The 21,040-nt window shown below is 40.0% G+C and overlaps 1 protein-coding gene across 3 annotated transcripts in view; it reads right to left on the bottom strand.

Annotated features, from left to right (window-relative positions):
* Dock1 (dedicator of cytokinesis 1) overlaps positions 1-21,040 on the bottom strand; it is a 516,033-nt gene that overhangs the window by 111,904 nt on the left and 383,089 nt on the right. The window lies entirely within an intron of this gene.

Raw genomic sequence — 21,040 nt, 5'->3', positions numbered from 1 at the left:
TGACCTTGTGCTTGCCAGGCAGGCACTTGTGCCACTGAGCTAAACCCCTGAGCCTCAAAGCAGTCTTAAGACAAGCTCGCAGGCTGGGGATGTTTTGGTTCAGTATCATTATGTTGGGAGCTATAGCTTACTCTAGTATTATCTGACCCATACTCCACATGTTAATTTTAATCACACTCTACTTGTTAAAGGAAAATTAAAAAGCTAAAAGTCAATGGGAAAGTGATCTGACAACAATTTCAGCAAGGGTTTTAATTATTTGATTCATTGATATTATACAATTTTAACAGTATTCTTCAACACCTCGAAGTACTTTTCTATGATGAAATACGCAATTTGGGCTGTCACAAAACGACTCCAGAGTACTGTCAAGCTTGTTCACTCAGTAAATTTGTTTTATAGCCCTTGAAAGTGTTAACAATAATAAAGCTCAGTCCAGCCACTTCACTGTAAATCGCCTATGCTAGAAGAATTAGCATCAGGTCACAGATAATAAACTTAATTACACTTCCCTACTTAGACAGCAGGAAGCAGCCTGGAGTATAAGGAGAATCTAGGTTACTTAGTGGTAACTTCTGCTATCTGACAACATAATCTCTTTAGCTAAGCATGCCTAGAGAAGTTGGCTGTGTCTGCTATCCCACAGCTGCTAAAGGGTAGTGACCCCGGGAGGAGAAAAGAAGGGATTTACCACCTGGGGTTGTAAAGAGGACTCTATCAGTACTGACTCCAGGCATCTTCTGCCAACACCTACTGTCACAGCAGTTTCTCTCACTGCTCCAGCACAGAGCTCTACGAAAAGATCTCTGCAGACTTTCGTCAGGAAGCCCATCAGTGGGAGGCAGGAACCCATACCGGTGGGCCACATGGCCCAAGCTACAATTTTCTATCTCAGTTACAGAAGTTGCCGAGCTTTTCTGCAGGCATTAAAATACATCTAAAATGGAGGAATTAGTGTTTTTAAGTAACTCTTAATGGAGGGCCATGGAGATCACGGTTTTGTCCATTAAACAGGAGCCAAGATTGGGCAGCAATATTCATCAGCCATGGGACTGGTAAATATTGCAAATACAGGTCACCCAATCAAATTTGAAAACTAGCTCCAGTTGCATTTTGTAATTGACTTTGTTTATTTTTGGTAAAGATGAACAAATGACAATTGGGCATTCTGACAAACAAATATAAGACCCAGGACAGAATTCAGGACATGATCTATTTATCTATCTGTCTATCTATCTGGTCAGTCCTATGGTCTTGGGCTGGGGTCTACCAGGACATGTTCAACCCTGTGAAATAAAGAACATGAGGTAAACACTATGGTCCACTTTACCTCTTTGGCAACTGTGCAGATAGCCAATGGGATATGCACTGCACTATTTTCAGGAATCACACTGCCTGCTCCAAAAGCCAGCAGAACACAGCAACTTTCTGTTATTACAAGGGTGGGCTCCCATGACACTCAAGAGCACTGAGCTTATGACCAGAACAATTTTTCTTTAATTTTTTTCCTTAAGCTTTAGAATTTCGCTATTTCCAAGAGTACCCTAGGATCCTTATGAGTTTTAGGAAGATGGTTTCCAACCTTCTATGACAATAATGACAACTTTACTAGAATATGCATTATTATTACAGAGTAATTATTTTGCCTCAAGATAGCACCCAAACAGTTGCAATATGCTACTTCTAATTAAACTCTGGAGCAATTTCAGCTAGTTAAATAAAGAGATTTCTCAAAATGACTTTTTAAAAAACATGTCATGCTGAAATAATATGAAGACTGAACAAAAACTTTTTAATGAACTGTCAACTGAGAAAGAGCAGTGCTGAGAGATAGATTCTATAATTTAGATTCCCTATAAATTTTTTAAAAAGCCAGGACAAAAAACAAATAATGCAGAATGCAAGTTGCATGAGGAAAACTAAAGGAAAGATCAAATAAAAACCATAATCAATGCAGTAAACAAAGATCAGATGAAGCTCAAGCTCGATGCATTAGAGTGGCATCACTTGCATAAAACCATCCAGGGAATACATAAATAATATCCTCCTGTTTACACTTGATGGGATTAAAAACCTAGCTATTCCCCCAAGTCCACTTGAAGATAAATCAATTAGCTAACGAGGCAAAAAGAAACATAAATAGAGGCTAACTTTTAGGTAAGAGTATCTATTACCCAATATAATTCATAAGTTATTTCTAATAAATGTCAAACAGGAGAACACAAATTTAAAAATCATATTAGAAGCGTCTGCATAACAATTACCTTCCAGAAGCAGAGGAATACAAAAAGGACCACGAGCCAAGTCATGCAATTGGACAGAGGACAGTATATTGCATTAGACTTAAATGAAGGGCTCCTGCTGAGCTCCATGCAGCAAGATCGCAATCAATTTTCAGGCAGGCAACTGGCGGGATGGCGGGGTGCAAATGGGCCTCCCTTTGCATCTCTGATAACTGTATCTGTGCTGGACACTGGTGTAATTGGCCTCCTGACTGTGTACAAATGGTAAGGATCTTAAAGGCAGTGGTCATGTTGTTTTCTAAGTGCCCTCGAAGCCCATTCAGACCTGGCAAAAGGGCACATGCTTACTAAGTAACCGTCACAGGAACAAATGAAGAATAAGTAGATGGATTTGCCTATAGATCAGGTTCTGACCCCAGCTAGAGGGAAACTGGTGTCAGAGTATTTGGAAGCCTTCTTGCTTTTCTGGAGTGTCTGCAATTTATACAGACTTATTTTCTGTGATGGCTTCAACTCTTTTTAGAGTCTTGTTCCTCAAATTTTTCAGGCTTTTGTATCTGTGGCTGGGCATTGCTCCTTCTCTCTCTTGATGCTTGTTCCTTGACGGCAAGAATCTTTTTTTTTTAAATATTGAGTTCCCCAGTGAATCTAAAAGGATCCCTTACCAATGTCAATATTCTGAAATGCCCAGTGCAAAGGAACCTTTAGTTTATAGCTGTGTTCACAGATGGCTATAAGCCAGGGTATGTGTCCAGGTCTTACTACCAGCCCACCAGAAGTAAAACAAATACCTCAAGCTTCTTCCCTCGGGACGGTGGAATCCTCTCTGTGGCAATCTGAGTTTGCATTTCCCCAATCAGCATGGTAATATGTAAGCATCAGGATGTGATGCACACAGGCAAGTCATAAATGCATGGGTCTGGAGACAGATGCTTGTAGGGAATAGAAAGCTGAATAGAGGAAATAGAACTGGCAGGTTTGTCTTACCCTTCCAGAAAACTCAGAGATCCCAGGGGAAGGTATCAATCACTCTGTGAACCCAACAAGTTATATTTTATCCTGAACTAGAAAAATTAGGTAACATCTAAAAAAAGCAAAGCTAAGGATGGGAGAATTAAATGATTTCATAAATGCTATCCTAAACAGTCAAAATGATTAAAAAGGATAAGCCTGCATTTAAAGCAATTCTTTGGAATCATTTTTAATCTATGGAAGAATCTGTTTATAATCTAAAACTTTAGGAGAAAAAAAACCCCAATCACACATATAGGTAATGCAGAGAGAATTACAAGAAAATGACATTCCTAAAAATATTCAAAATGCCAAATAGATTCAGAAACCTCCAAGTTTTATTCTTTTTTTTTTTCTTTCTTTCTTTCCTTGCTTCTGTGCAGTGCTGAGGTTTGAACCCAGGACCTAACAGATGATAACCAAGTTTCTATCATGGAACTATATCTCCAGTCAGTTTTATTTCTAATACTCCAATGGGAAAAAAAAGGAATCTCTCTGTTCTGGGTAATCTACTACATGTCTCCAGGAAGTCCGAACAGTATGTTTATTCAACCTGTTAAAACATGAGCCACTTTTTAAAAATGTGGAGTCCATGGGATACAGAGACAGGCCATTTCCAAGACCATATAACTAAGCAAAAAAGCATCATTGAGATTCCATCTCACTTCAGAAATAATGGCTGCCATTAAGAAATCAACTGATAACAAATGTTGGTGAGGCTGCAGAGAAAAAGGCACACTGCTCCACTGTTGGTGGGAGTGTAAGACTAGGGTGGCCACTGTGGAAATCAGTATGGACACTCCTCAAAACCTAGGATTGAGGCGGCCAGGGATTTAGCTCAGTGATGTAAATGCCTGCCTGGCAAGCGCAAGGTCATGAGTTCAATCTCTGGTACCCAAAACAACCCCACTACCACCATCAACCCCCCAAAAAACCAAAACACAAAAAACTATATTGGAAGTTCCATTCAACCCAGCTATTCACCTCTTGGTTATTTTCCCAGAAAAACTGAAAAGGTCATGTCACAGCAATATATGTGCACTCATGTTTATAGCAGCACAATTTGTAAGAGCTAAATCTTAGAAACAACCAAAATGCCCAACAATAGCAGAATGGATGAAAAAGGTGTGGTATTTTTATATAATGGAATATTATTCAGCTATAAAAGAGGATGATCTTGAGGCTTTTAAGGAACTTGAGACTATCCTCATAAGTGAAATATTGTATTGTCACTGAAAGAGTAATAAGATCCAAAGTGTATAATAGATATTGAAATAATAAAAGGAAAGTGCTCTAAAGGATATAAATGTATGCATGTTTAAGTGTACAAAACAGATAAGCATACTAATAAGTTCTTGTTATTTCATCAAACAGAATAGTTTGTACTGTCATTGTCCATTTTTTATGCTTTGATTTTGTAACTTGAACAACTACTTCTAAGATAGCAATATGTAATTTATCCACTAGTGATTTCCACTACTTTTTTTTGACTAGTCATTTCCTACTGTTATTTTTTTTTGAAATTCTGTATTATTTCTACTCTTTTTTCTGTTTTGCTTTTATTCCTCTAACAAACAAACAAACAAACAAACAAAAAACCCAACCTAGGAAGTTTTCTAACCATCTCTTCTGACCTGGACATTTAACCAGGTGAGCTCCTATTGGGCTCACAGCAAAAATTCTGATAATGTCATACATGAGTTTAATTGTAGTTGACAAATTCCTTCATACAATGAAATACAATTAAAGTCTTAATCCTGCTTTGTCTGTCAATCAATGTCTTCATATTCATGTAAACATTTAGTTACATGACCTTCAGAAAATTGCTCAACACGGAAGAAATTATAAAAATGTGAAGTGATGGGTCTGTTAGTTTGATCTAATCATTCCACAGATTGCATATACATCATGACATCACACTGTATTGCCTGTATAGATAAAATTATTATTTTCCAATTTAAAATAGCTTAAATGTGACAGTGAACCAAAAGAGATGGTAAGTTCTTGAGATTCTCACACTTTTACCAACAGATGAAAGCATTATACTTTGGTCCCTTCTAAGCTCCCAAGCAAGACCTTTGAATCTAGGTTATGTTCCATTCTTAATTTTGAGACTGAAGATGAGAGCTATCATTACATGATAAAGTCACTAAACACCACTGATCTCCACTGATACTTTATAAGATTTTAAGTCACATTTAGCAAAGGGGAGACAGAGCCCATGACTCGCACACACTGCACATCTTGAGGACACAGGGTACAGGTAGCCTGGTGAGGTTGTGCAGGCAGCAGGCACCTGCTGAATGCTAAGCCTCTTATATGATGGCATATCTAGAGTCTCACATCCAGGCAGCCTCTTGACCCACATGCTATTGTGTCCGTGCACAAAAAGGGCTGGGGAGGACTTGTAGCTCCAGTAGGAAAGCATCCCCCAAAAGCTGCCTATTGGAATATGCATGAAACAATAAAAGTAGCATAGTCCTAAATAATTATGTGTTAATTGAAAAGACAGGAACTTAGCAAGTGGAAAGTAATCAGAAACCAATTTAACTATTACAAGCTCCTGGCACAATCGCAGACACTAAAATGACTTTATTATGATGGAGCTTCAGGCATTTCTAGCATCTCTGTTACACAGTGTTTGCTGCCCATAAAACTCAAGATGAGGTGCCTCACTGTTAAAGAGGGGAAAATATAGAGAAAAGCTCTGAACTTCCAGTGAAACATAAAGCTCCATTTCTCAAATTTTGAAGCTGTGGACCTTTTTTTAAATTTCTCCCCTAAACTTACTTTAAATTACATAATTAGATTATACCATTCAATATGAGGCATTTAAATATTTCTGGCATTAAAACAAGTCACTTTGGGAAAGAATATACATCTTTAACAAAATGTTTTGCCCAAAATGGGTGGAAAAAAGAAACAAATTAAAAGTGACAGATTCCATTCCTGCAGGACAATGAGTCAAATGATAGTAGTTGGAAATCTGCCTTCAAATGATTTCTGTATAATTCAGGAATGCTGGGAAGAAGAGGGAACTTGAGGTGAAGTGATAAAAGAGATGCAGAGAATGTCACTTCAATTAAATGGGAAAGAGAGATAATGAATGTTTCATTTCAGCTATTTAGTCCTCTAGCACAGCCCACAGTTGGCAGTGTAGCCTGTTTGCAGATTCAGTGACTAAACAGGGCCAGAAGGTTCCTATCCTGGGACCTTCAGTGGAAAATGGAAGCCAAGCATATTGACAAGGTGACTTCTGACAAATCCCCCAGAGAAAGAACAGTGAATAACATACAGAAGATGGGGACCTAGAGGGACATGCTCCAGTCTTTGGGTTTTGGGAAAGAGTAGAAAGATCAGTGTCACAGAACTTTCTGGGAATGAGGATCAGTTGGGGCCAGATTATAAGCACCTAGGAATGTGGAATAGAGAATTTACATAAATTTGTCAGTAGGTAATGGGATGTGGGAGTGGAGTCTTAGGACAGGGCTGGGAAGGAATATTTGTGGGCAGAAGCCCTGAAGCTAAATTAATCAACTGCCACTATTTCCTGTGTGTACTAGCTCTAGTTTCTTTTCATGATGATTTCCTAATTTCTTTTTCAAATCAATCAATGTTTAAGCATCCATCAAACTCCTAAGACCCAAATTGCACTGACCCTTTCTGATGCCCAGCTCGGTAGAAATGGGCACAGCTGAGATGCCTATGTTCTAGGCAGCTCAGTTAATTAGAAATTTTATAGGCAGTCAGATAGGACAAGGCCCTTGAAGTAGCCAGTGCAGAACATCAGATATCTTGCAAACTTGGAGAAGCCACACCTCTGCTGTGGGCCAGATCTCAAGATAAATGCATCCATGCCCTAAATATAAACATCAGGGATTGATATTCTACATCTATCACCTTTAGGCAGCCAGAAGGAGCCATTAACCTAACCCCTAACTGGCAAAGACCCTATTCTGTATTCATGCCTTCTTGCTAGCCTCCCCATTTGATCCCAATTTAATCAATTTTACCTGAGTAATTAACACCATAATCTTATTGGTTGACCACTATTCTGTTCTACCTCATGCCTGTTTGCCTTGCAAGTTCCTATTTTTTTCCCACCTTGGACCCACCCCACCTTATGGTTTTGCTCAATTAAAATCCTTAGAGAGGGGTACTCAGCAACCCACTTGAGATCCCTCCGTCTCTCTCTCAGAAAGAAGCTTTGTTTCTCTCAATAAATATATTCTGCTGTTAACTTCCGCTGTTCCTAAAATTCATTCTTCAATTTTAGAGAACATGAACTCACACAGGACATCTAATAGGTTGGAAGTTTCATTCCCCTCTATCAGCTATAGGAATACAGAAGTCTCAAGAAGGCAATGCAATGGCACACAGGACTCACACGCTAGTCCCATCTATGCCTCAAACAGTACTTGTGACCAAAGAGTCACCGTGGGCTACAGGATGGTAATCCTGAGAGCACTGGGTCTTCCATTTTCTTTCTCCTACTGCTCTATAGTTTGGTGTGTACCAAGCCCCTTTTCTGTTCCAGGGAGTACAATGCTTTCATATAAACTATGTGTTTTGATGCTTGCAAGCTTTCTGGGTTATAAACCATGTAATATTCTACACATATGGAAACTGAGGCTTCGTGGGACAGATGATCATATTCTGAAAGGAGAGGACAGGCCTGGACCGAGGACAAACTCTTGCCACGTATCACATTGCCTTTCTTAGGAACTTCAGTCAGTGTGGCCAGGATGATGGCAATAAATCCTTACAACTGTTGTGGTTACAGACTGTATCCAGGATCATTTCCAACACAGACCAATGCAGAAAGCATGATAACAGACTCTTCACTCACCTTTAACTGTTAGTATATTTTGCCTACAATTGTTCCATCTGTACCTCCCATCCTACATTAGTTTTTAAAAGTCTTTACTTTTTAAAAATGTTTTTTTTTTTTTTTTTTTTTTTTTTTTTTTTTTTTAGTTTCCCCGCAAAACTGAGTGAAAAATACAGTTCTCATTTATCCTAGCTCTCTCCACATCCAGCCTCTTCATTATCAACATTCCCTGGCAGATTAGTACCTCTGTGAAAATTAATTCTACTGACACCCAAATGCTAGTTTACCACCCAGAGTCCCACAGGCCAAAATTCCCATGAGGCCTCACTTTGGTGGTGCACATTTCATGGGTTTTAAGAAATATATAATGACAGGTATCCCCCCCACCCCGCCCCCAGTACCATAAAACGTATTTTCTCTACCCTAAATGACTCTCCAGGCTCTACCTATTCATCCCTCCCTCCTAGTCCTTGGCAACCCCTAATCATCTTATTGTCTCCACAGTCAGGACTTGTCTGTAATGTGTCACAGTTGCAATTCAACAGCCCCAGGCTCTCCTGATTGAAATCAAGCTTCCTACACTGGCTACAAAGGCCTTCTCTATTCTGTGAATCAGGGATCAGTAAACAGTGGCTCAAAATTTATTTTTTTCTGTGTGAAGTTTTTTTAAGGCTTTTTAAAAATTGTGGTAGACTACATATAACATAAATCTTTCCATTTTTAAGTACACAGTTCAATGGCATTAAGTATATTTGCAGTGATGTACAATGGTCACCATCATCCCTTCATACAACTCTGTGTATTGCACGAGTGAAACTCATAGTTGGAATATAGCTCAGTGGCAAAGTGCCAGCCTGGCAAGCGCAAGATTGTAAGTTCGATCTTCCGTGCCAAAAAAAAAAAAAGTGAAACTCATGCCCACTTCTTAAATAAGAAGTCCCTATCACCCCAACTTTTGCCCCTGCAACCACCATTCTGCTTTCTGTCTATATTAATTCAACAACTCTAGGCTCCAAATATGAGTGGGATCACATTATCTTTTCGTGAGTAGTTTATTATTTCTCTTATTAACAAAAATCAAATTTCATCTATGTTGGTACTACTGCCACAGTTTCCTTCCTTATTGAAGCTGAATAATATTATTGCATGGAGTCACCACATTGTGTTTATCTGACTATCTCTAGAAGTCCCTGGTTTCAATTCTTCTGGCTATATACACAGAAGTGGTATGGCCAAATCACATAGTTCTATTCTGAAGGATCTACCATACCGTTTTCATGGTGAGTGACTACACCATTTTACATTTGCACCAGGGGTACATGAGTGTTTCAAATTTTCCTCATCAGCACATGATATATATATATATGTCTCCTTTTTAGCTACTCAATAGTGGTATAAAGTTTTATTGAAACATAGCTGTATTCACTCACTTATGGTTTAGGGATTGCCCATGGTCCCTTCTCCAGGGCAGCAGAAGGAATAGTGAGCTTCCACTTACAATTTAAAGAACATCTGCTAATTCCTGAAAGGCTATGATTGGGTTGGGGATTTAGCTCAGTGGCATAAGTGCCTGCCTGGCAAGCACGAGGTCATAAGTTCGATCTCCAGTACCGCAAAAAAAAAAAAAAAAAAAAAAGAAAGAAAGGCTATGATTGAATTCTGGTCTGTCCTATACAAAGATCTTTGGAGAATTTTTCTTTTTTGGTGGTGGAGGTGGCAGTGGAGGTATATGTGGGTTCACACCTAATTCTAGGTTGTCAGAAAATGAAACTTGGTTATCCAAAAAAACTTTGAAAATCCATTCCCAAAGTCTAGCAGAGGTAATAGGTCACTCTGAACCCCAAAGGAGAAGGTAGCATCAAATAATGGGAGAAACCCAATGAAGAAAAAAAAAAAGGCAGGTTCCCTCCACTTGTCAGAGCACAGATTTGTCTTACCCAGGTCTTATTTCAGTGTTACAGTGTATCTATGTATCTATTTATTTATTACTTTATATTGAAGAATGAACCTAGTACTTTTACACTGAGCTATCCCCCAACCCACCTCCGCCTCCTAGTGGGCTTTTTTTTTTTGGAGACAGGGTCTCTTGAAATTGTCAAGTTGCCCATGCTAGGCTCAAAAACTCCTGCTTCAACCACCCAGAGTACCACACCACCAGGCCACCTCAGCATTTTATTTTTAAAAATTATAAATTTGTGTTTTCTTCAAGAGACAATAGTCTGAATGGGAAGAAATATTTGCAAACTATGTATCTGACAATTTTGTGTTAATATCCAGATTATAAGGAACTGAAACAACTCAGTATCAGAAAAACAAATAGTGTGGTGAAAAAATGGTCAAAACATACCTATATAGTTTTTTTTTTTTTTGTTTTTTTTTTTTTTTTTTGATACCAGGAATCAAACTCATGACCTTGCACTTCTCAGGAAGGAGCTGTGCCTGTGCTATTGAGTTATATCCCTGGCTACTGACAGTTCTTAAAAGCAGGCATGGAAATGGCCAATAGGTATATGAAAAATTGCTTAACATTGTCAATCAATAAAATGCAAATCAAAGTTTCCATGAGATAGCACCTTATTCCAGTCAGATGTTGAGTTGAAGACAACCAGAATGAAAAAAAAAAAGGAAATATAATAAGAGTTGTCAAAGATACAGAAAAAAGAAAATTCTTTTGTAATGGACACTCAGAAAGCACTGCAGTAATGAGGAATTAAAAACAGCTCAAGATAAAAGTAAATACACCTCAGCTAATGTTATATGTTTGCCCTAAAGGTATACAGATACCCTCAACTAAGTGGAAAGAGTCTTTTTGTGAGGTCTAAGTGACAATTTACAAGACAGATGTTCCTGGAAATTTATAATAACTGAAAGATTACTGAAGGACAAGATGCCTTAAAAATGCATTCTTAACATATCTACATTTTCCAACTCAGACTGTTTCCAAAATCTTTATCACCTTAACAAAACCCCTAATTCCTCACTCTACTTCAAGACAGGTCTTCTTGTCATTCCCCAGTCACTAACTGAGATAAGGACCAGGGCAGGCTGGAGGGCAAAGGGCCTGCCAGAGCCTGAGAGTGTATACTGTCACCTATCTCGGCATTTTCTGAGGTGCAGATATGTAGGAAAGGGGATGAGGATGGGACTGGAGATCAGTCTGATTGAGCTTTTCTGATTGAGATGACAAAGCATTTTGGTAACAGTGGTGATGCTCATAAATCATTGTGGATATAATTACTGCCACTGAACCATACACTTAAAAATGGTTAAAATGATAATTTTTAATTATATATTCATAATTGACGGAACAGAAACGGTATTTTCCAGAAACTGTGGCAGTTGGAGGAATGATTTTTTGGTCTATATCAGTATGATAAGTGTGACTCAGTTCAATAATTTAAAAGATTAAAACAAACACACCTAGGAATAAGGACATTTGGACTTTACTCCCCAAAGCACTAGGCTGTTCAGATCTATTTAGGCATAAGCGAGGCATTAATAAGCACAGACACACAAAAAGGAATCTGACAAACACAAAAACCATCCACCCAGAGCCCGCAGTGGGTCTAGTGGGCCACTTCGCCATGACTCTGTACAGGAGGGTGACCAGCCACATGCCATGTGTTCTGATGTTCTCCGCATGCCTAGAGGGCACACCTGTGCTGACTGTGACTCCCCAGTAAAGGACCCTGAACAAAATATAGAATAAATGGATCCCCAGTAATAAACCCTGAACAAAATAAAGAATAGAATAAATGGATCCACCTAAGAAGCCTAGCACCTTTCTTAAACCTATATCGTTTAAGAAAGAAATGATAAAATGAAACTGGGTGAACAAAAAAGAAACCTTCTTTCCAGTTTGTTCACGCTTAGACTCTGCCAGGGATGCCTAGAATTTATTATGGTTCATTTTCAAGACTTGCTTAAGGGCACTTTAATCATTTAGCAAGCTAATGTAATTTGCTGGAGGCTCACTTGCCACAGGCTAAAACTGGGACAAGGTTCTCTGCTACTCTGAGGCCTGGGTGCCTGAGAGTGTTCTGAGAGCAGAGACTTGGCATTCTTCAGTGCTGGGGACATTTTTTACATTTCCCATCCTCACTGGTGTCTGGAAACTTCTACTCACCACTCACTTACTTTTCCCCTTCTTGGGCCAGTGGATCTCTGTGTGAGAAGAACTTGGGGAAAAACACAAAGGTGGAGAAATGGGAAGGGTAGGAGCCCCGAGGCGCCATCACATGCTGTCAGGTACAGGTTGTGCAGTCTTGGTCAAATCAGTTGATGGCTCTGGGCAGAGGAGGCAGCTCTAAGGAAACTGTGTTGGTAAAGAGCTTGAGTGTATCAGCTGTCCAACAGCTGGCAGCTACTGTCAAAAGTGGTGGGGCCATAGGTTAGCACTGTGGCACAAATGCCTGCTTGGCAAGAGTGAGGTCCTGAGTTTGATGCCCAGTACCCCCCCCCAAAAATGCGATAAAGACAGATAGGACAAAGACCTTTATTGCCTTCTGTGTCAAAAAGTCTCTTAAAAATTTAGTGGGCAAATGAGAATTTAGGGGACTAATGTTCTACAAAACTCTGCTATTGTCAAAGCATTTAGAAAAACGTCTCCCAGCTGAGAATTTTCAGTTCTGATTTCAGGACTGCTCAGAATTACTAGCCTTCTACTGTTGAATATATGGGGCTTCAGGTTTCAACTCTTTGTTCCTATACCAGACATATGCAAGTGTCAACCACACTCACAGACAAGGCACTTCCAAATGTGGACAGAAGTGGCCCAGAGATGTATCAGTTCAAGTTCTGAGACCGTTTCCTACTGGTGCTGCAGACACAGGACATCAGTCCAGGACTTCTGTTTGCCCTTGGCTGAGGGCTTGCCTAGGAGCCTGCCATCCAGCTAGGTTTTCCTTTGGAGCCTTACAAATTACCACAAAATTAGTGGTTTAAAAAGTACTCACTGAGCCAGGTGTAGTGGTACAGAACTGTAATTTCGGCTGCTTGGGAGGCTGAGACAGGAGGATTATAAAGTTCAGGCAGGACAAGTTGGCCAATTCAGTGAGACTGTCTTAAAAAAAAAAAGCCTAGGGGCACAACTGTTGAATGCTTGCCTAGGATGCAGGTGGCCCTGGGTTCCAACCTAAACAGACCAAAACTAAAACAAACCAAAATCCCATTCATTGGTGATCTCACAGTTCTAATTCAAGTTCAGTGGGGTTGGGTTAGAGTTCCTAAGACTGAAGTCTAGGTAGCTGTAGTTCTGAGGTCCTGTTGTCCTTGCTGACAGGAAATTCTTAGAGGTGACCTAGGCTTCTTCTTATAGCCTCCTCCATTTCCTCACACACAATGGCAAAAATAGTTGTTAAGAGTCTAATCTCTACCTTCCTTCTTCTGCTTCCAGCCAGAGGAAACTCTCCTTTGAAAGGGCTGGTATGATTACCTTAGGGCCAACTGCATAATCTCCTAAAGCCAGTCCCTTAGTGACCTTATATGTACCTGTGAGATTCCCTTTTCAAAGCAAAGTGATATAATCATACAAGTGACAATGCATCATATTCAGAGTTCATTTTCACATTTGCAAAAGATTATCCTAGGGTGAGGGTTCATTCTTCACATCATTAATAGAACTCTGCAGACCACAGTGCATTTACTGTTTTTCTCAATCACAGACAGCCACAAACCTTGAGGGCAAACTTGTTTTTGGGCACCCTTCACAATCTGCTCCAGCCCATCACTAGCCTTAGAGAGGGTTATATTACTTTGTTGGCAAAAATGCTGTTCTGAATTTTTGGGTCACGAGGAAAGACAGTTTTGTGGAGGGGAGGCTGAAAAGTAAAGCAAGAAATACTAAGTTGCACACTTTTCGGAAGCCCCTGTCTTGCAATCCACCTGTATGGCACTTACCATTAACAATGATACACTTACTTTAAGCCTGTGCTAACATCTGATTCCAAACTCTCTGTTCACTGTAGCTAAGTAGACCGTGAGAACTCAGGAGATGAACAATGATGTTCTTCCCCATATAATAATAATAATAATAATAATAATAATAATAATAATAGTAATAATAAAATGTACCTAAAGAGTCACTTATATTTACCTAATTCCTCTCATCTACACTAAAGAGGTGAGATTTTCTTTTCACTGCAAATAGTGTTATGATGGAACCAGCATTCTCTGTACAATATCATAACCCTAAGCAGAGAAATAGAAAATTGTACACAAGCATATCCCAGATTGAGAAAGTATAGCCAAAATCAGCCTTTTGCCTTTTTTGTAAAAAAAGTTTTACTAACACACAGCCACACCCACTCCTTTACTTATAAATCACTTATGGCTTTACATCAAAGTTAAATAATTTAATAGAGACCCTATGGGTCTACTCATAGAGCTAAAGATATGGTCTATCATTGTAACAAAGGTATCCAAGAAAAGAGATAGGACTCTCTAGCCCTAAGCCCAAGGAAAGCGTCCACTATTTACTCCCTGTAAATTCACTGACCCTTTCGTATTTTCAACTAAAATGTTCTACCTTTTACTGTTAATACCATTTGATCTCACTTCCCCTTTGCTAGTCATATAGGCAGTATCTCTGTATCCTATAGCTCAGTTACCAGTTGACCTTGAGCTTTCTCAATAACAGCCCTGGCTTGACATCAGGGAGATTGGAATTCAATCCTTTCTTGGTGTTGAGAGACACGTTAGCACAATGGTTAGAACAGAGACTTTAGGGATAAACAGCCTAAGACACAATCCAGTGTCTCCACTGTCCTGTGAAATGTGTATAACTTGGCCAGGTTTCTTCTTTTCCTCAACTGGGAAATGGATATCAGCAGTGCAGTGACCTCCTAGGTGACCACAATTAAATGACCTAAAATTGTACGCAGTTATTAGAACACTGCCTGGAGAACAGTAAGCAAAATGTACATGTTAAGGAGTCTGCAAATTGTTCTCCAGCACTTCAGTTGTGAGGTGAAGCTAGTTAAACAAGTTATAATGAGTCTGTTAGCTATTGATTTTTCATGAGACAATCACATTCCAAAATGGCTTGGACAAGTATTTTGGTACTGCTCATCTTGATTAAAAGCACAACTGCTAGAGTTTTGTAGCACCTAAGTGAGCAGAATAGACAGGGGAAAGGAGATCTTGTTGAAATCAACGCAATATGAGGTGTGGAGGAGATGAAATATTTTAAGACCTCTCCTTGGTTGTGTGTGAATAAGATGCACACATCTAAGGAGTTCAATGGCCAAGAAGAGTGACCAGAACCTATGTCCTAGTGTGCTAGTCACTTTCTTGACACCTGCAACTTAAAGGAGAAGATGCTTACTTTGGCTCATAGAGTCATGGGTCAGTCCATGCTTAGTGGGTGCGAAGGCAGAAACAGCATGGGAGAAAGATATGGCAGGGGAAAACTGTTTCCGGTAAGGTGGCAAGGAGGCAGAGAGAGAAAGAAAGAGCTAGAGACACAAATATAACCTTCCATAATGTCCCCGTAACCTGCCTCTAACCAGGGCCAACTTCCTAACAGTAACTCAGCTCTGACTAATCCCATACAGAGTACAGTGCTCCTTGATCCGGTCACACTGCAAACACATGAGTCTTTGGGGGTACATTTTAGATCCAAACCATAACCAGCATCAAGGCCCAGGTTTGGAGGGTTCTGTTCTGATAATGAGTATCACTTCCAATCAATCTTGCCTACAGTGCACTTTCACATTTGCCTCAAACGAAACCATTGAAGGCAACAGCAGAACACCTCACATGACAGAAAAGGGCTTCAGAAAGCCCCAAAACAGATTGTGTGCACTGACTTAAAACGTGCTTCATAGATATCTGGTTATGTGGCAGGCTTGGATCTGGAACTTTTCTTCAGAAAAGTTCAGAACTGCACCTGTTTCTGAGGATGGGCAGCTCAGTGTTTCCGAAGAAAGCACCTGAAAGTAGCTTTTGGTCAGACCCTACAGTAGGGACATTTCTCCAGAGAGGCATGACTTGGAGTTAGAGAGGACTTCAGCTCCCACATGTGCACAGTGGATCTACAAAGAATGTTGCTTTGAGATACTACAGTCCTGCCCTAGAGCCTTTGGGGGCCACAAGAGGGCCATGTCTTCAATCTGCCCCTTGGGAAATCCAGTTTCCAGGCACTGCTGAATACAAATATTGACAGGCTGTGTTAGTGATTGCTGATTAATGACAAGTATGAAATGGCAGGCAGATGACAGTGAAACCCTTTCATGTTCCCCAGGAGATACAGTGAATAGTAGGTTGTCAACTGAATTGATGGTGGGTGCTTTCTGCTCAGCCAATTTTTTGCCATCTGAGGTCCAAGGGTTCAGTGTGGAAGCAGATTTCTCCTTCCAGAGGGGCTTCTGTGAGTCAGGTCTACATCACACTTCTCCATAGCCTTGAGAATATTTTCACTTTCCTGCTGTTTCTTGATCCCATGACAACCAGCAAGTCACAGCTAAGCCAAGGAAAGCATGGCTCCCACCTCTCAGTGAATTAAGGAAAGCTCTGTGTGAATAACCCCCTGCTAGTTCTTACCTCCTCTGCTTAACACATCACCTCACTGTCTCACAAGCTGGGACTCAGAGGCTTAGTTTACAGCTGGCTTTGGCATTACCCAGCAGAAGGGGACTGCTAGACACTAGCTCAATGTTAAGACACACCCAAGGAGAGAGGCAGGCCCTTGTTCTTCCCATAAAGAAGCAGCATCAATTGGGCAGCTTCTCCACGTTACCTGCTGAGCCAGGAGCTCACATGTTTAATCTCCCTAGTTTATAGAAGGAAACCTACAATCTAAGAGGTTTACCTCTTTCCCAAGAACGTTTCTTAGCTAGCAGGCAGCAAAGGAAATAAGACAAGTCTTGCATCTTCTCTGCACCTCATGGCTTGTTGGTTACATGTTATAGAAAAAAGGGAGCTGAAACCTAGATCCCATCTCCAATAGGGAGCACCCCACATATTTAACCATTTGCCTGGAATTGTCACAACAGTGCTAACTGTGGATAACTATAGCTTATAAAAGATACATCAACAAAACCGTAATTTAAAGGCCTGCTTATGCATTAGTACAACTGACTGAGAGAAACTATAAGCACTTTGCTCTTGCACCAGAAGTATCCAAGGGAGGGGCAGTCTCAGCAGAGGGGACATTCTGAGAAAGTGGAAGGAGGGTAGGAACAAGAGAGTAGAATAATGGCGTGTCGTTAAATATACATGGCATAGATGCTATGGGGAAGATAATACTTCAGCTGCTCTGGTCTGATGTCTGTGTCCCCACAACTTGCCAAAATCCTCATTGCCACTGATAGCATGGGAGGTGATTAAATCATGAGGATGAAGCCCTCAGGAATGGGATTAGTGCCTGGTAAAAGTAGCCTGGGAAAGGTCTGCTTTCTCTTCTAACACGGAGGAACACAGCCAGAGTCTCATCTGTTAACCATGAATCTGGCTCCCAGGAATAAATCTGAAGCCTTCATCTTGCACATTCCAACCTCCAGAAATGTGAAAACTAAATGTCTGTTGTTTATAAGCAACTCAGTCCATAAGACTTTGCTATAGTAGCCGGAAAGGTCTGAGGCACGAGCTTTGCCAGGCACCATCATTCCCACTGGAAGAGCCATTTAGCTGCATGGTCTGCCCTGTATTATCAGTACAAGTTGACTGAGCCACAGGTCTCCAGGCGGGCACAGGCAAGTACATGTGGACACTTTTCTTCTTATACCAGGGTCCAAAGGTAGAAAGCAGGGAAGAGAGTAGGCTTGGAGAGAGGTCTGGGTCAAAAAGTAACCATGAGGAGAAAGGAGAAAAGAAAGGAAAAGACTATACGTATACAGGTATACATATATAACTGTATGTATGCAAGGTAGATAACTATACTGTCATCTCTGTTAGTTCATCAGAAAGAACAGTTTGTGCAGTCACTGTCTGACTGATTGATCATTTTTTTATGCCTAGATCTTGTAACAGGAACAACTATAACTATTGTTAATTGCTTAATTTTTTTTAAAAAAACTATTATTTCTATCCTTCTTTTCTGTTTTGCTTTTTAAAATAAAATAAATAATAAAGTAACCATGAACATCAGTGTTTGACTAAGTTATTCTTTATGATCCCTGGACTCTAAAATGGGGTGACCAGCTGACACATGCATCACCAGGTTTGGTGACAGCATCTGGACCAGGTGCAAGTCACAGTGCTCATCTATGCTTAGTGGTTGATGATGTTTTCTGCTTTCTATGTCCCTGTCCTAGAAAAGAGCAGGACATCCCAAAGGAGGACAGAGGGCCAGAAGAAAGCGAGGGGGTCTGCATGAGGTCAGGCAGTCTTTCAGAAAAGCTGAGGGCGGTGGGGAAAAGAAATACTCTTTCTTTATTATCCAGATTGAGTTGGCCCACTCTTTTAAAACACTAAGCAGTATCAAAATTATAGTTATGTGGAACACAGCGATAATTTATGCTGAGATAAAGGAAACCCTGATGAAACTGTTCTTTAGGAGAAATCCTCAAATGTCAAATTAAAGCAGAAAAAGATGCAATACACTTGCTTATTTTCAATTTTTTCCTGAGGCAGCAGGAAGGCACCAGGTAGACCACAGTGCCTGCCTGGTCTTTCACAGAAAGAAAGACTGTTAGGAAAAGGGGAACAGTCACGGTTCCTCACAAAGCAGGAAAAAAGCAGATTTGGCATTCAATTTTTAGCCAAAAGCTCGAAAAGGATGTGGTGATCTTCTTGGACCAGCATCCTGTACTGCTAAAATACATTTCCATAAGATGCATTTATTATCTTCTGCTTCTGCAGGTCAGAAAACTGGCCAAACCCAAACGTCAGAAGAGTTGAGTTCCTACTACAGTTTCTCAGGAAAACCAGTTTTTTCCTTTTATCTAGTTACCACCATATTTTCCCCAAAGTAAGGCCAGGTTTCAGATTAATTTTTGTTCCAGATATACAACAGGGCTTATTTTTAGGTGATGTCTTATTTTTTCATGTACAACAAATCTATGTTTATCATTTATACAAATATGCATTTATTCAAACATAGTCATCATAACTCTTCAAACCCCAAATTCTGGCCTAAATTTTTTGCGACTCGATTTTCTGTAGTACCACTGTCCTGTATCTCTCATGTCCAGCAATACTGCTCTCCTTAAATGAGCACTTCTAGTCCATGTAGCGTGCTCTTAGTGCATTGTTACAACACAAGACACATTGAATTATGAAGATTCATATTAGACAAAACCATGTCTCTCTGTTATCAAGTGCACACATCATTTTTGCCCTGTGTGTATACACTAATTGGTCATTCAGCAGTAAGTCTTGAGTTCATCTGTTTGCATAGTTTTTACCTCTGATGCAAAGGCACCTGCTTGGGTGTTTATAAATACTAAATTATAATTTACATTATCATTTATCTTAAGTGTTAATGTTAATGGCATTAAGTGTTAATGTCAATAATGTTATTTATTAATATTATATATTAATGTTATTTTATAATTCAATATGTCGATTACGTGCTGCAACAGATGTACTAAATACATCCATCTGGCTGATGCTCTTAACTGGGGCTTATATTATGAGTGTCATGAAAAAAATCATGCTAGAGATTATTTTCCAGTTAGGTCTTATTCTCAGGGAAATATTGCAGAGGTTTTTCACATTCCAACTACAGCCTTTATACCGCTGGCCAGGTCATGTAACATATTCGTGGGATCTGGATTACAACATGGATATCTTTGAGGAACTCTTATTCAGCCTGCTCTACATTAATGAGGACATCATCTAGCAGCTATAACACCTGCCTGAGTCAAAATTACCAATGTAACGTTCTCTTCCCTGCTGCAGCCACCTGAGTGACTTCTAATGACTCTGTGTTATTATGTCTTCTGTGGGCAGGTCCTGTCTCCAGGAAGGCACAGTTCATATGTGAGTTTTTTTTTTTTTTTTTTTTTTTTTTTTTTTAATCCTTAATACCATGCTTGGTACATGATAGTCTTTTAGTTAACAGAAGATTACTATTATTGTTCACAGAAAATGATTAATGCTGCTATTATTAACACAGTATTTTCTATATTGAACAATTTGGTCCATGGATAAGCAAACTTCTTCTGTAAAGGACCAGATAGTGAATAAATTAGGCTTGGCAGGCCACATGGTCCCTCTTTATACAAAAGTAGTCACAGATAATAAATAAATGGATGGGTGTGACTCTGTGCTAATAAAATCTTATTCATAGACATTGATACTTGAATGTCACATAATTTTCATGTATCATGAGATATAATTTTGACTTTCTTCCCAGCCTGGTAAGAATGTAGAAATTATTCTTAGCTTGTAGAACATACACACAAACACACACATTCACACAGAGGAAGGCCGAACCACCCCCAGCACATAGGATACAGTTTGCAAATTTTCAGGTTTAAAAATCATGTATATACCAATCTGTCTTGGCCTCTCATCATCCACTTATTCTTTAAAAACACTGGGGGTTGTGCAAATGCTTGTAACTGTCCGGTTTGGAAGGAGTGACAAGCTGAATAAAGGAAGGAGGATGAGGCCTTCTGCCTGGTGCAAGGTAGGGGAATCAGAGGCTACAGCCTTGTAAGTGTAGCCACCTGTGAGGGGCAAAGCCCTGTGCTCAGCCTCTGGGACCTCAGCACCCAGGAGAACTGGGATCAGCTGAAAAGTCAAGGGTGGGAGGAACATTTGGAACCTGATCTGAGTCTTTCTTATGAATAAAAGCTTGGGAAAGGAGGCAAGACCACTACAAAGGGCTTTCAGATTAAGGTGGGAAAAGAGAACAGCGAAGGGAACATGGGGGAACTCCCATATTTCTTCTGAGCAGAAGAAAAGGATCCTTCAAGGGATGAGATGGGGAGAGAAATAGGGAAGGAAAGGTGCAGAAGAGAGAAGAGGAACCAGGCACATCAGAGACAGGGATCCAGGGCAACTGCAG

The sequence above is a fragment of the Cavia porcellus genome, unplaced genomic scaffold (assembly GCF_034190915.1).
Source record: "Cavia porcellus strain 051 isolate PalLab524CR breed Dunkin Hartley unplaced genomic scaffold, mCavPor4.1 scaffold_2, whole genome shotgun sequence".
Taxonomy (NCBI): domain Eukaryota; kingdom Metazoa; phylum Chordata; class Mammalia; order Rodentia; family Caviidae; genus Cavia; species Cavia porcellus.
The sequence above is the reverse complement of the archived record's forward strand: the minus strand, read 5'-3'. Positions and strand labels throughout refer to the sequence as shown.